General features: G+C 38.9%; 1 long non-coding RNA gene across 1 annotated transcript; it reads left to right on the top strand.

Annotated features, from left to right (window-relative positions):
- The first annotated feature begins 278 nt into the window (after positions 1–278).
- On the top strand, positions 279–1,277 carry LOC121907676. Its single transcript, XR_006098928.1, has 3 exons — positions 279–393; positions 816–946; positions 1,032–1,277. It is a non-coding gene; the product is annotated as an uncharacterized LOC121907676 (long non-coding RNA).
- The last annotated feature ends 12,556 nt before the right edge of the window (positions 1,278–13,833 follow it).

The following is a 13,833-nucleotide window of genomic DNA, read 5'->3' as shown; positions in this document are numbered from 1 at the left end:
CCCCAGCATTTAGAAACTGTTGGATGCTAACTTGCATATGTTGGGCAATAATGTAATTAGCATAACTAGCATTCATTAGCATAATCACCTACATGGGCATTATTTCAACAACTGCTTGGCCAATTTGGACAATACAGTAGGCTACTATAAGATTTGATGGTAAAATACAGTATTTTCATTTTTGCTGCTGCAGTAACGGAGGGACAGAAGCCGCATGCAGCCATCAGCATCATACAAGCATGGTTTATCCTCCTTTGTCGACCAAAAGGTCAATAACATCGTACTGAGAAAACAGAACTAAATTTGTGCATCTGGTTACCCAGTTAGCGACTACATTTAATTTTAGCGAACATTAACCTTAAGCACCTGGCAGGCACAAGAGAGCATTTTCAGGTGATGTTCTTCAGTTGGAAGTTTGAATTACCAGTATTTAAACATTATTTTCACTGCAGCGTACAAGTCTAGTTTAAAGATTATTTTGGATGACTGTTTTCTCTTGAAGTACGCATCAGTGAATGCTAACGTTAGGCCAGCCTGGTCGATACCTACACCTTGTTTATCCCACTTGCATTTCATAATTAATAATAGCCTACTATCTAAGTTAACAATTGAAGTTTATTCAAATATGTAGCCAAGTTGATGAAGATATGTTTGCTGCTGAGCCCCAAAAGACAGAGTGGTTATATTGGTTATTTTAGCTCAACTCAAGTGCGTTTCTAAGCTGTAGTGAGGTTGCCCCAAATATACTGTAGTTTGTTGCCATGTTGTACTAAAAACTGGGACATAATAGGTGATATGTTGCATGTTGTTTTCAGGTACTTCATTGAGATTAACCCTGAGAGGGGAACAGAGACCAACTGGGGAGAGTAATGCTTAAGAAGACAAACAAGCTCACAGTGAATCCTCATTATCACTCTTGTGAAGAACTGAATGTCACTTCATAAAGGTAAATTAGTTTTCCCTCTTGTTTAAAATGTTTCTCTCATTTCTCTTTCTCTCACTCTTGTCATTCTTGTTTCTTTCTCACTCAGTGAGCTGTGATCTTGTCGCCTGGATGCTGACCTTCTGCCAATTATAACAGAGGACATTTGAAGGCATTACAAATTGCGTATCCTGCAATCTGTTTATTTGTGCTTTTATTTTTTTTTTTAAACAGTAGTTTGCAAAGCAGTTGCTGTTCAAACTCACGACTAAATTTTGCTAACAGATTTACATTGACCCCCTTTGAAAGGGCATGAACCTTTAAAATTATTTTTTTCAAACACACATACTTGAATATACTTGACATATTTTAAAGCTTCTGAATAAATGTTTAGTTCCATAAAGATGTCACTTGTCTCATCCTCTTTTGTGCTAGATGTTAAGGGTTTTTAAATGTAAAACTGAGCTTATCTCATTACTGGACCATTAAGATTGAAGACACATTGGCATTTACAGTATATATCTGCAATTTATAGCTGTTTTTTATTAATATGAATAGGAAGAAAAGTTTTCAGTTGTTTACTGTAACATTTTCAGTAAGAAACTGTGCATGTAGATTACTATAGCAACACTGTAAAAACACAATATATTACTGCAGGTCTAGCCACAGTATAAAATTGTAAACCTCACTTTCTATAGCAGAATACTGTAATAATTTTAACGGTAATTAACTGTTACAGTAAATTATGGTGGTGACACTGTAAAAAACGGTAAAATGCTGGCAACTGCAGCTGCCAGTAGTGTACTGTAATTTTAAAGGTAAATTTATTACAGTGTGGAGGATATCCACTTCATTTGATTAACTCAGATGGCTGAACCCTCATATTATCTTCAGATAAACTTTTAAATACACTTTTGCTCAAAACGAGGATAGTGGACTTTGTCCACCATCACTTACCTTGTAAGTACATTTGGAGGATACCTTTTAATGGTCACACTTAAAAATTTGTTAACCTATAGTTTAAAGTAAACAAGCCAATGTCTCAAAAATAATCTTGTCATTTTCAGTGATTGTTGTCCACAGATTACTTATAAATTTTGCAAGGGGGTAATGGATTAAGAAACAGCCGCAGTCAGCTGGCAACAGGCTCTTACTGTGGTTTGTAAGAACCAGCACATCTCCAACATGTCACAAAGTTTAAATTTGTTTTTTACTGCTGTTGTGTGGAAAAATACATGATAAGTCCAGTATGAGATCAGATAGCTGTTATCCACAGCATGATGGTGTGAGGCCAATTACTGACTTTCTTCTTCATTAAAACATTGGTGAATCTTCTCTGTTTGTTTGGCTGTTCTGTAAACAGATACACTTCAGCTTGTGCATCTTTTAGCAGTACCTGCTAAGGGCATTTTTGCTTCCCTCATTTGCTCTTTACATGTGTGGTTTGTGCAAACCTTTGCACTAGTCATTGCCACCAGTAACCACAGGTGTTGTCAAATCAACCTGGACTGAAATCTTAAGGGTTATAATTTTCCTACATGGACTGTGAAGAAAAGACCTTTGTAATGCAACTGCTGTAGAACAGCTACTTAGGAAACAGTGTGATATCCATTGAAAAGACACTTAAGGAAGCAAAAAAGAAACATCGCAGTTGAGTAATAAATAGCTATTTAAGAGATTTATTTAATCTGAATGAGCTGAATACATCCTTTCCTTTTGTCACCTGCAGTATTTCAAGAACAGTTCTACACATACATGTGCCTTTACACATTTTATTCATCCAACTCACCCTGTTAAGTCTATGAGCCCATCCCTCTCTCTCTTTTGTTCAAAGACGTAATAAAAATACTGGATATGAATAAATAAAAAGAATAAAGAATACATATATTTCCACTTTAGCACTTGTTTTCTGTTTATTTTGATTTTTTGGCACTTGGCATTTAAACGACTTTGTCCTAGATTATCTTTTAAAGATGAATTATGGTTTTGTTACAAGTGGAGCATTTCTCTTTGGTTGCAAAGAAAAATACAAAAACTAGAGAAAGACACAGAGACAAAGAGGGAGAGATGTCCCCTACTCTGTCCCCTAAGCGCCTCCAGACAGAACTGTCCTGGCAAGCTGTAGGTTGGATACAGAGAGATACATTTTCAGCCTGAGAGCCTCGGGGCTCTTTCGGGACCAAAGTGTCACTAAAACAGAGAGGCTCAGTATCGCAACACTTTCAAAATGGCTCAGGGTGACAGAGCATTGACATCACTCACGATGAAAACAAAACCTCTCTGACCTTTTGGTGTTAGGCTGTGTGTATATGTGCATGCATGTGTGGTTTTATTCTGACAAAGAGCACCCCATGAAGTAGCAGTGTTTGGTGGCTGTGAGTGCACTTGAACAACTGCTACCTGCCAGTTTGGCTAACCATCCCCAAGACTGCAGCAAAGATGAAATTAATTAATGCACCAATCAGTATTTTCGGTATTAACAATTGATAAAAGGATGATATGTAATATGAACGGTGTTGCTCAACTCCCAGATAAATATAATGTGAATCTGCAGTCCCTGCTAGCTATACAGAGCTTTTTAACTTTCTTTTAGCTCATTGTTTTTATTTTCCAGCAAGCAAACTTCACTCTAATAAACCTTGTTTCCAGCAGCTTGTGCAGCAATCATAAGTGAGACAGACAAAGTTAACAACTGGTGAATGAAAATATGAAGCTACAGGAACTAAACTGGAAAGTAAGCAGCAGTTCCTCACATCCAAAGAACTGTGCGGATTCAAGAAATTTAGTGCTATAACGGATTAAAAAACCAACTGTGACATTTGAAACACATTTTTTTTACACACAGAGAAACAACAATACAAAGTCACCATGTACTTTATATTTACAGATGTCATGATGCTGTCGGTCACAGGCCTTCCTTAGAGCAAGAATCAATAATACCTTGATTGTCTTGTATATAAGTGACTTACTGTCAACACTATGATGCAATTATATCCTCATATAATGTTCTTTTCTTTGGTGGTGTGCCACTTTTTCCACTTTTGAGCTGATTTGTATTTTTGACACCACCCAACCGGAATGCTCACAAGTTTAGTTTGTGTTCGACCAGTCAGTGACATTGAGCCTCGCAAAGTCCATCCTGATAGTTCCTTGGCCATCAGAAGGTTATCCCAGAGCAGGGACATTTTTGGCACCAGGAATTATGGCTTTGAGTATGGCTAAGGAACTGAAATTAGACCTTTCCTGGTCCCCTCGTCAAAATACAAGTAAGTTTCTAATGGCTCCTGGCCCCTTAGACAGGTTCCTGTATTGGAAACTGACTAATTGGGGAGCATGTAGCCAACTATAGATATAGATGTATTGATAGATATATAGATATAGATATAGATATAGTGGATACAACTAAAAGAATAGTGAATTTTGGATTTACCTTGGCCTGGTGGCCAGAAACACATCTGGAAATGTTTGCTAATATTGCTTTGTGTCTGCTGGATGTGTAAATGGATGAGGGTTTGCTGACAGCTAGCTGTGACAACTTTACCAGACAATCATTTCTCTACGTGAAAAAAAAAAAAAAAAAAAATCAATGTAGCTTTAAAGCATTAAACATTGATGGATTGATGTAGAAGTCTATGCCATTTCTTCCACACTTGTGCATGCTTTGTAATTCAACAGTATGCTGTCTGTGATAAACCACAAACCTTCTGTGAGTGATTAAAACTCAACAGCTTATGCAAGGTAGCTTTTCTTGTGGCCTAACTGCCTATTTGATGCGAGGATGAACATTGCTGCAGCATCCATTCAGTATTCCTCTGTACAACAGCTTTGGACACACACACAGACACACACAGACACACACACACACACACACACACACGCACACACACACACAGGCTCGCTCCAGTGTCAGGATACATGTCCACCGCCTGCTCCTCATTAGCCAGCTTGCAGGTCAATAACAGATGTGTCTGTATTCTCCCTTCAGGGCATGGCTGAAGAGAGGAGGAAAGGATGCCATTTGAACCGTCGCTCCTCCAACACCAGCCATAAGCAGCAGATAAGGCTGTTGTTTTAAATGTAAATCAGTGCCATCTGCTGTGTTAGAGAAAGTTTATCCTGAGATGGGAGCCATTATATTTAGCCAGGACTATGAGGGACTTTGTAGAGAAAGTTTGAAGGTGTTGTGTGTGTGTGTTCTGGCTCTGGAGAGCCATCCTTATTTTTAGAAATAAGCATTTGGCAGGTATGGCTAAGTATCACAGCAACTGGTAAACATATGCATGGCTCTTGGAGTCTCCTTGAGTAGGTGGCTCACAAGTAGAACTGTATGACATCTCAATTTCTTCTTCTTTTTTTTTTTTTTAACAACATGCTTATTCTGAAAGCATAGATAATTTACAGCTTGTGTGTATGTCTGTTTAATGGATTGTCACTTGCATGCATTCCTAAATGCATTTTGTGCTCCTGGACCCTGCACTATTTAGCTCTTAGTTCTGTCAAGTGGGATGAAAACGTGTTGCAGAATGATTATGCTCAACATATTTTATTACGCAAATAAATATGCACAAACAAATGGCCTGGATTCATACATGCACACCCACAGGCTTCCACTCACATGCAAATGTACAGTGCACACAAAATTACATGCACATAGACCTTTTGAAGTTGAGCTAAAAAACCAAAATGGGGGTGTTTTCAGAAAATGGTGGTACACATTGAATCTCATTTTTGCTCGGTTTTGTGTTTACTGATCACACTCCCTCTAGCAGCCAATTCTTTATCTCCAATGCAAAGTATTGCCAAAAAGCTTCAGGCATAAATCCTCCTGAAGAATGAATAGCCCACTGTTGGCATGGCATGATGGTCCAACCATGTTTCTCTCTAAAGGGGCTAAATGAGGCTAGATGATGTGCTTAGTGGGAGTAAATAAAATAAATGTCTGGGCAGTCTTTGATGTATGACTCTTTTTGTCAAGATTTAAATGCACTATATGCTGCTGATGATTACAAAGGTGGATTGACAAAGGCGCAGTGTGTGTATATATGTGTGATAGTGCAGGATGTACTTAGACTGGAATTGTGGTTCTCGGTAGATACAAATAAACGTCTCAGCGGGCGTACATAGAGAAGGGTGTTATGAGTAATCATAGGTTGCAAAAGCTTCACCAAGGAGTCGACGTGCACACTTTCCAAATCTCAACAAAGCATTGTGTGGATCTGAGCATCAAGAAAGCTGATTGGTCGATCCAACTCCTGTCAGAGGGCAGGTTCACCAAAGTAAAGTTAAAAAAAACCTGTAAACATTATACTCACAATACGTACAAGAATAAAAGAAATAGTCACAAGAACTTCTCTAAACAACAGACTTCAAATAAAATCTATAGAATGTGCTGGTGAGTGTTTTTATTACCTTGTGTGTCTGCCCATGTCATGTGTATGTCTTCTACATACTGTACATCAAAAGTCACGCATATATTCACACATATGTGTAAGCCTGACTTATTTTTCCAATCACTGGGAAACACACCCCCAAGCTGAATTGCACCCTCATTAAAAGAACATGATGCAATTTAGATCAAATGTTGATAAGAAGCCACATTAGCTTGCCCATAAGGGACCCATCCATAGTGCATTGTGCCAGGCACGATATGTACTCCCGGCTGTGTAACCACATCAAGTGAGGCACAATTCAGCCTTTCCTGCAGGACGATTTAATCCTCATTTTTCAGGAAGAGTAGAGTGCTTCCTCCTGCAAAATCTAATAAGCAGTGTACTGCTCCAAGAACTACCCCTCCACAGCAGCAAGCTTAGATATAAGACCAAATAACGATCAAAGGCCAAACTTCCAGGGGAAAGAGAGAAGAGTGCACTGGAGCTTAACCTGTGGCTGTCTATATCAGTATCCAGACGTTTTATACTTTGGCATGATCATTTTTCATTCCAGCTTTTAAAAATATGTATTCACTTAGTCAGGGACTGAATCAGGATTTATGCTTATCAGAATTTAGGGCATTAAGAAAAGCAATTCAGTTTCTAAAGTGATGTTAGAAGGCTAAATGTCACTTCCCTATGCACATGTCTTCATCCACTCTCAACTGTTTTTTTCACTGGTCTGTAGCTCTGATTATGTCACACTTCTCCAGGCAAAATGAACAATTGTTTAAAGCAGTTTACAACAATTAAATTGCCAGATTCAGAATTTTCAGCCATGCAGCTCAGAGGCAGAGCCCCTGCCAAAAGCCTGTTTTTTTGTTTTTTTTTTCTCACCCACTCTTCTAGTCTCTAATCTCTTTCTCTCTAATTGTTACTGCTCTCTCCCCATTCACCTGACTGTTCTCTCTCTCTCTCTCCTTCTCCCCCTATCCTCGCTTTCTCTCCCCCATCCTCTTTGTCTCCTCTCTCATTATCACTCTCTTGTGTCTTGGCCTGGACTTGTTCTCACTGTTTTAGTATCGATTGGGGGCTCCCTCATGGGTGTGGGCATGCTTGTGGCTCATCTAACGGAACTGAGATTTGTTCTCATTCCTCATCGTGGCCCTGACGGGATCTTCAAAACGTCTCAGCACCTGATGTTGAGTTTCGTTTATGAAAGCCCACAACCATCTGCTTGCTTTCAATTAGACGCAGAGCGCATTGCACTTCCCTCGATTGATAAAGCACCGGCATGTGTGTGCATGGAGGGGGAGCTGAAACTGTGTACAAATATGTTTATGATCCTTTGACTATAACAGAACTGAATGTGGAATTTCTGTGATGATCATCCTGTGTGTATGGTTCAATACCTGTTTACAAATGCACTTGTATGTGTGTTGTGTTAGCATATTTTGCATATAGGCACTATGGCAACAGGCAATACAGTTGATTAAACTGTGCATCTGCTGTTGCCTTATACCTTTGTTTACATCATCTTTGTGGAGTATCTCAAACGTAGCAACATTACTACTGTGTTGCATCTTGATGTGCATACATACACAGACACACGCAGCATCTCACTTCAGACACAACGCTTCTCCACACAGTCTTGAGTAGAAAAATTAAAGGCTGGCTGGGAGAAAATGCTTAACAGCAGAGCAGGATGCACAGCATTAAAAATGTAAAGCATTTGTGGGATGATTGCATTTACTCACAACAAGGAGGGACGCTGATTCTTGTTTTGCATTAAGAGAAGACACAAGTGTTAGGCTATTTTGGTAAGATGCACTTTCATTGGTTCACAGTAATGCTTTTTAAATACAAGAAGTATCCCATGAAAGAAAAAGAAAAGGGTTTGTGGATAAGTAGTTCTTTCAAGAGCACTAAGATTATTGTCTGATAAATCATTACTTTACTTTGTGATGCATGCTACTTCTTTGGAAAAAGGTGAGTGATTTAGTCCAATTCATTTGTCAGCTCTTGTACTATTAACATTCCCATACAAAGCATATTAAAACATTGGTACAAAACTACCTATTTGTTCAGCTGCAGTCTTTTCAGATGAACCTCAGACACTGTTGAAATGCTACTGGACACTCTTACTTTCAGTGCTTCACTGGTAGATTGTGCTTTGCATTTTCAACTTTGTATTTGCACATTTTCCACTGTTTAAAAAGTTGGACCAACAGTGTCTGTCTCCAACCATAGTTCTCATTGATGCTACTTCTTTTACATGTCTCTCTTGAAAGATATGACTACATGGTGAAATAAAACAATAAAATAAACAAATGTGAAATTCAGGATACAGCTTCAGATAGCAAGAATATCACTTGTTTCTGTTGTGGAATAAAAAAAGGGTGAAGATACTTTACATGGAAAAAGTTTAACAAAACCAAAAATGCTGCTCATACAGCAGCTATAATGGAAAGACCTAATAGACATACAGTAGCCAAATACATTAGCAATCAGTTCAAATGTAACTGCCATGTCAATGCTGGGAATATTTTAATATTAACCTACTCCCCCTCCTTAACATAGGCCCATTTTTATTTATTTGGGTTGGGGTTGGATCGCAGCATATGCCACGTAGAAGTGACATACATCATCTAAAAGCTGGGAACCTAAAGATTAATTTGAGATGCAGCTCAGCACTGTGTGTCAAGTTTTTCTAGTCATAAATCTATAATAAATATTGTGTTTTGGTTAGGCACCTATTCAAATTTTGAAAGTTTAGAGTGTATAAAGGCTTAGAACATTATGATGGAAGTATATGATGGCCATTCCCATACTCAATTATGTCTCATTAAGCAATTTTTGGGTTAATACCATTTGTTACATGTATTTGGTGCAAAATTTAACCATTTTGACCACCATCAGAATTGATTAAAAAAAAAAAAGGTCAAAAATCCCTCCAAAATACCTCATTAACACAACAAGACCTTGAGGAACACCACAGAAAAATTCATGCTGCGATTTGGTATCAAAAACTTTTGACATTTGGAGATTTCTGTAAGAATTGCATTTTTCCATGATTCGATAGTGAGCACTTCTGTTCTGGAAATTGCTCAGAAACTCCTTAATGTCATTATATCTAGGAAAGCCATACATCCTCTGAATACAAAAGGTCTCTAGTAGGGATGTGCAGAGAGCCCAGTATTTGTATTTGTATTTGTATCTGTATTTGTTGAGGCAGCAAAATTATTTGTATTTGTATTCAAATAAAAGTGGAAAGAGGCTTAAAAATCCTGTTTTCGTTTTTATTACGCTTTTAATTTTAGAAAATCAAAGTGTTACAATAAGTGTTCATGAATAAATTACCTTACAAAGGAGGTCCCCACACCAGGAACTGGAGTCTCCCAGATCATAGACGACTGTGCTGACTACTGAGCTAAAACTTTACTCATGGACTCATTGCAGGCAGACCTCTGACTATTTATACACCCATAACACAGAGACAGCACACCATGTAACATGTAGAAGAACTTCAAAGGCGATTCTTGCTTTGCACTTTTCATTTATTGCCTATTTTTTACAACCTAACTTTGTGGAAAGGAGAAGGGAACAACAGGTTATGGAGAGTCCGTTGGGACTTACCTCTGATAGATGTAACAGTGGAGGAGAGGAGAGAGACTGAGAAAATGATGTAGCCACCCCGTGCGTTGGTATTTGACATGGGTTTTTTTTCTTCCGAAAAACAAATAATTTTTAAAATATTTGTATGAAACAAATATTCGTACAAAACCCACTATTTGTGCTTTCCTGAATAATGTATTTGTATTCGGGCACACCCCTAGTCTCTAGCTTATGGTTGTAAAGATTCATGAGGCTGTGATTATCCTGGAGGTCAGAATAGATCATTTTATACAGTGAGGTCAAGTTTCAAAAAATGGTGTCACTACAATGAAATGGATAATGTGGGGACTAACATCATGAATACAATTGGGTTCATTGAATCCACAAGAGTCTCAGCTTTCCAGTCAGACCAAATTTATGCAATTCCAAGACTGTTTAGGGACTCGAGTATGCAGAAATATTCAAATGCACCATTTTTAGAATAGGCGAAAAAACATTTATACTGTATGCAAAAAAAAAACGCATGGTTAGCATAAAGTGGGCATGTCTGTAAAAGGGAGACTCGTGGGTACCAATAAAACCCACTTTCATTCAGATATCTTGAAGTGAAAGGTCAAGGGACCTCTTTGAATAAGGCCATGCCAGTTTTTCCCTCAACAAAGTTTAGCCTGACTTTGGAGCATTATTCCCGACAAACTAGAGATGGTTGGGACCAATGGATGCCTTAGGTCATCTAGTTTCATATGATACCAGAATCTTTACTCTAGCTTTAAAATTGAGCCTGCTACAGCCTCTGACAGACAGTAATATCGGCTAAGGACACCGTTGTCCTTGTGGAGTTATCTTTTTATATTAAAGATCAGTTCCAGACAGGTTTTATACAGATGAATATAAAATACTTTTCTTTGGATAATAATTTGTGTCTAGTATGTTTTTTCCACAAAAGAAATTCAGTTATATCACTAAAATCCTTAAAATGACATCTCCTGCTCCCTCATTAAAAATTCCAGAATCTTTGAATATGCAAATGTTTTAAACTTCAAAAGTTTAACTGCTGGACACAAGATGTTTCCTACTTCACTGAAAAGTCCATTCTCAGTGTATGTGCACTGGAGGCTTCAAGCTTCCACATCACACTTGTGTAAGTAGAATATTGACTTCAAACTATGATGATGTGATGTCACAAATCATGCTCTTAGGTACACACCTTAATCTCAGATATAAGGTGAGCACAAAGAAACTCGCCACTCTCAGCAGATGAATGTGAAAACAGTCGCCTAGTGTCTCTGCACATACATCATTCTGCACAGTGAAGCTCAAATATCCAACCGAAGGAACAAAAAGACAAGCACATTTCTGAGTGAAGGGTGACTTTAACAATGGATCAAATGACTTTGTCAAATGTGAAATGTGTTGTCAACAGATAGCTCTGCAGCCCCCCTCAACTCTACAGAGCATTTTGAGTGTTTTTTTGCCTCAGTTTAATGCATTAATGAGTGGTGGCCCACCACCAGACTACTAAATTGATAGATTTTTGTGTTCACCTGAAAGAATCCAGTATAAGCAGAGAAGTCATTAGTACAACCAGGTAACCAATTGAGGAAAAAAAAGAAAGAAGATCTAAATGACTGGAGAAACATAACAAATACAGATGCTTCCATACAGGGCACGAGGGGTCATTAAATCATTGGCATAAAAATTATGTGAATCATATGCTATGGCCCACACAGCCACCAGATCTAGGGTTGGGTTGGTCCACCACTATTATCAAAAAAAGTGATTTCCAATGACTCCCAGTCCCTCAAGCAGAGACTTGCAGAATTGATGAAGCAAGCCAAGGAGCATCTGTTCTGGAGACTTGCGGTGGTGCATCACGTTACTAAGACTTTGTTTTTTTCCTGTCATTTGTCAACCGTCTGTATGTGTCCTATAGTTTACTGTACGTCGTCCAAAAATATACTGATTTGCTCCCTAACTTATTTCTAATCTTCACTCTACATCACATCATCCCAACAAAATAATATGGACTCAAAATGTAGCTTTAGAAGTGAAATACTGAAGCTCTAAGTATAGACAGCTGCTTGACATTGCCTTCTAGCAAGCAAAGTTTAAGCTTTGATTTGGAATTTGGATAGACACTAACTTTGCAACAAGGGTTGTCCAATTGTCCTCAATATTTCAATCAATGCAAAAGCATAGACTTTTTTCTCTATCTCAGATTTAGTTCTCTATTCGCCACAAATAATACATTTTTGGTCCAAGTGATGGGTAACAGTTATTTGACATTTAATTATACAGAAACCAAGTGTTGCAGGGAAGTAGGACATATTGTCCATCAAAGTGAAAATGGGCTTGAAGTCTGGGAGAGGGAGAGAGGATAAATTGGGACAAGACTAGCCACAAAGATGAGCCGTCAGTCAGTGGCCTCATTTGCGGTCCACAGCTCACACCTGCCACCCCTTGTGTTCTCTCTCTCTCTCTCTCTGTCTCTCTCTTTCTTCACATACACACACACACACGCATACATCACTTACTGTATACGCACACACTCGTGCATGCTGGCATGTACATCAATAGAGAGAGAATCAACTTACACATGCACTCAGGGACAAATGTGTTCAAGCCTGAAAAGACACACAAACCTGCATACACACAAACACACAAATGCAGACACTTCTCTCTGTACTCCAGCTGGAGGGCCATGCTGCACTTTGTTGAACTCCCATGATACTAGCAGTCAGCCGCCGGGTATCTCCTGCTCTGTACCCCCCTTACAGCTCACCCTCCACCCACTCTCTGCATCTCCCTTTCTTCTCTGTTTTCTGCCTGTCAGTGAAACGTGTTGATGTGTGCTCAGAACTAGACAGGCACACACGCCCTCATCATTTTCTGAAGCTCAAGTAAGTTACTGAAGATATCCAAAATGCACTGAGGATGGTGAGACAATGAGGCATTTGTGTGTTCATATGTTATCAGTTATTTGCCAACCCACTGTCGCCAAGACGGTTTACCTGGTCTGAGGCTTTAACAAACCAGTTGCAATTGTACAAAACCACCACCACCTGAAAAAGGAACATCCACATTTCCTCGGTACAAACTATAAGGCCAGCCCTCCCATCAAAATAACTTGTTTTGCCAAGCAGGCTGTGGCATTCAACTCTCTCTCCTGCATTGCTTAAGGGAGGAAGAACCCATGGAATACATGATTTATTATTCTGTTTTGCATTGATTCACTGCATCCATTGACATTCATGCATAATGGACGTGAATGTGAAATCAGTACCCAGGAGGGAGGGGAAGAAGTCTGCCATTGTTGGTTGTGTTTTGGGAGGGACTTAGGCGAGCCTTTAAAGCAAACTGTGCAAAGACCCGTGGCTGCAGCCTGCGAGGATTTTGGTGGTCCTGGGGTTTCAAGGCAGTCTCCATAACAAAACAACAGTGGGATCCATCACATTGCATTGATTGCTGGTCCACATACTGTATAAGTATTTCATTTTCATTGAGACTACTCTCCTTCTACTCACCTGCACCTGTTTTTGAGCATATTGTGTTCAATTGTAACAAAAGAAATTGTGCGTATTGTGTGAGCTTACTGTGTTTGTGAATGCATAGTGTGTTATGGCTGAGAGGTGATAACATCATACTGTGCCATATCCACATAATCGCTTATTGATTCTCCTTTTGTCAGCAGAGCTATACACCCCCCCCCCATCAATGACTCTTTCTGGCAGTGGTCATTGTGGACTCCATCCATGCAAGGGTCACTATGGTGATGTTGACATGACCGACAGTGTAACTATATGTACATCTGCTTTGCATTCTCGTTATGTACATCCACTCTACAGTCCCTCACAGTCAACATTTTAGCTATTTTGGTTTGTGTTTCAGCTTTGATTTATATTATAGCACAGCTGTAGTTAAATATAG

The sequence above is a fragment of the Thunnus maccoyii genome, chromosome 11 (assembly GCF_910596095.1).
Source record: "Thunnus maccoyii chromosome 11, fThuMac1.1, whole genome shotgun sequence".
NCBI classification, from domain to species: domain Eukaryota; kingdom Metazoa; phylum Chordata; class Actinopteri; order Scombriformes; family Scombridae; genus Thunnus; species Thunnus maccoyii.
Note: the sequence above shows the minus strand (reverse complement) of the source record. Positions and strands in the feature narration are given on the sequence as shown.